Source organism: Gastrolobium bilobum, unplaced genomic scaffold (genome assembly GCF_033153095.1).
Source record: "Gastrolobium bilobum isolate Gb01-03AN ecotype WA unplaced genomic scaffold, APGP_CSIRO_Gbil_v1 utg48976, whole genome shotgun sequence".
NCBI classification, from domain to species: Eukaryota; Viridiplantae; Streptophyta; class Magnoliopsida; order Fabales; family Fabaceae; genus Gastrolobium; species Gastrolobium bilobum.
This window is the reverse complement of record NW_026899352.1, coordinates 65,001-67,574: the sequence shown is the minus strand read 5'-3', so window position 1 is coordinate 67,574 and position 2,574 is coordinate 65,001.

Genomic DNA, 2,574 nt, shown 5'->3' with positions numbered 1-2,574 from the left:
GTGCTCAATGATTATTTCTAGGCTAAGAATTTTTGATGCAGTTTTGTTCATACATAATCAGCTTTCTTCAAGTGTATATCAAATTGGTTACAAAATAAATTAGAGTCCACACATAGTGCCGTACAACATTCATCTTGGAAAACTTTTTTTTGGAGTAGTTTGCTGGCTGGTATGGAAATAATGCATAACTTGGTGTTTAAAGGATGCAACACAACGCGTAATAACCTAGTTCATTGTGCTGCTACTTATCTAGCAAAAATTAGTAATGTAAATTTATTATGAACTTAAGCATATATCACCCAAGCTAAAACAAGCGTTGATCAAGCAAATCTATCTTAATGAGGGTTGGGTGAATTTAAACATGGATGGCTCATGCAAGATGAATGAATGCCAAATAGGATGTGGGGGTGTGATTAGAGATAGTTGTGGAAGATGGATTGTAGGATTTACTAAGAACCAAGGAATTGGAAACTCAACACTGGATGAACTTTGGGCCTAGTTGATTGGGTTGGGTCTGGCTTGGAACAAGGGATTTAGATGTGTTTGGTTGGATGCTTAACCGCAACACAACAACTTATTATCTAAGGCTGTGAGAAGCATAAATTATTTTATGCCCTAGTTAATAGAATTTAGTCATTCATCTAAAGACCTTGAAGCATTGAAGTGTCCCACACTGAATGAAGTCGTTGATTTGTTAGCAAATTTGTAACTAGGGATGTAAATAGGTCAGGCCGGCCTACAAGGGCCTATGGCCTGGCCTATGTAAAGAATAGCTTGGCCTGGCCTACAAGGTAATTAGAATAGGTTAAGGCTTGTAGATAAGCATGTTTAAAAACAAGGTTGTAGGCTAAATATAAAAAACCTAGCCTTTTAGCCTATAGGCCGCCTTTTTAATTTTTTAAATAAAAAATATATTTATCATATTTATTTATTTATTCTAAAAGTTACTAAACCTAATTCCTTTTATTTTGTATGCACCGCTTCTCACTCACCCTCAAATGCTCTCACCCTAATTTCTTTCATCCCATTTTCTCTCAAGCCCAAATGAGCAAGTCGAAGTCCCCCACCGCCGGTCACCCATCTATTCTCACCACCGTTTAGTTGTGATTCGTTGTCTGTTCACCACTGCAACATCTTCATGGGTTTCGATTTTTGTGATTTATCAAGGTTTACAAACCTTAACCCACAAATCATGTCTCTGTCGGTATGTCCTTGCTTCTTTGATTTTCATGCACTACTCGATTGCATTTGTTATGTTGATGCAGAAAAGTGGTTTGGCTTTCGATAGCTCAGGTGCTCACGGTGATTTCCCAAAAGAAAAAAGCAGCATTTAGGGAGGCTTATAAGAAGAAGAAGTACTTTCCTTTGGATCTGCGTTCACCAAGCACCATGTACTCCTTTTTTCTTTTCTTTTTTCCCCTACATTCGTTTCATTTTTCTAATTAAGAAAAAAACTTTCCTTCTCATTATGTTGATTATGTGTTGCTTAGTATAGGTGAAAGATAAAAATTATTTTGATTTATACATAACAGAGAGAGAGTTATGTAGTATGGGATTTATTTTGATTATTTTGATTTATACATAACATCTTTAAAACGGGATATAGCAAGGGATTTAGAGAAACTGGGAAACATAGGGATACAAAATACGACGAAGCTGGAATGGTCAATGCCAATACCACGCAACGTCCTGCCTAATGGCTCGGCATATAAGCCTACGGGTCTTAACCAAGACGTGTTCCTAGAACATCTAACCGAGGCACCCTCCATCCATATACACCTGAGACTTCCTAGTGTGCTCTTATCCGGATCACATACCACGACCCTAGGTCAACTGGAACTCCCTCTCAGAGACCTATCCAGTGGAAGTCCGTAACGCCCGAAGGCAAACTGTCTACTGGCCAGAGACTCGGTACATCCTATGTACCAACATACATACTACATGCATGATCATGTTATTCTACATTACTTACATACACTTCCTACCATCGCCCTCAACGGGCATGGTGGAACACACAAGGGGATCAAGCCCCAGTACCAAGAGGTTACTTGTATAGTCCTCTCCTCTTAGCTCCAAAGTATTATATTCTCCGAGCTCGTTTCTCAACAGAAATGCCTACACAGAGGACATTCCCAATTACTTACAATTCATACAACACATGCAAGTTACCAATTATACAAGCATGGTTCTAATTACTCACCTTAATCCCACTTGGTCCGGGACCAAGGGCAATCCACCGAACTCACGGTTCGGGGTTCAAATCTACGTACGACAACCTATTTTAACATAGATGAACTCTACATAGGTGAACTCCAAGGAACTTTCAACCAATTTTAACTATTCCACACCTCATACAATCCTATTATATCATCATACAACCATACCACAATCCCATTACACAATACTAACAATAATCTCAAACATAAAGTCATGACACCATCAAATTTTTCTAAGTTAAAAATCATATTTTTCACCAATAATATTTATTGCATTTATGGCTCCTACACATCATTCTAAGACATATTCATGTACAAACATTTTCCGTTTGAGCTCCCTAACAACACCAATCAACAA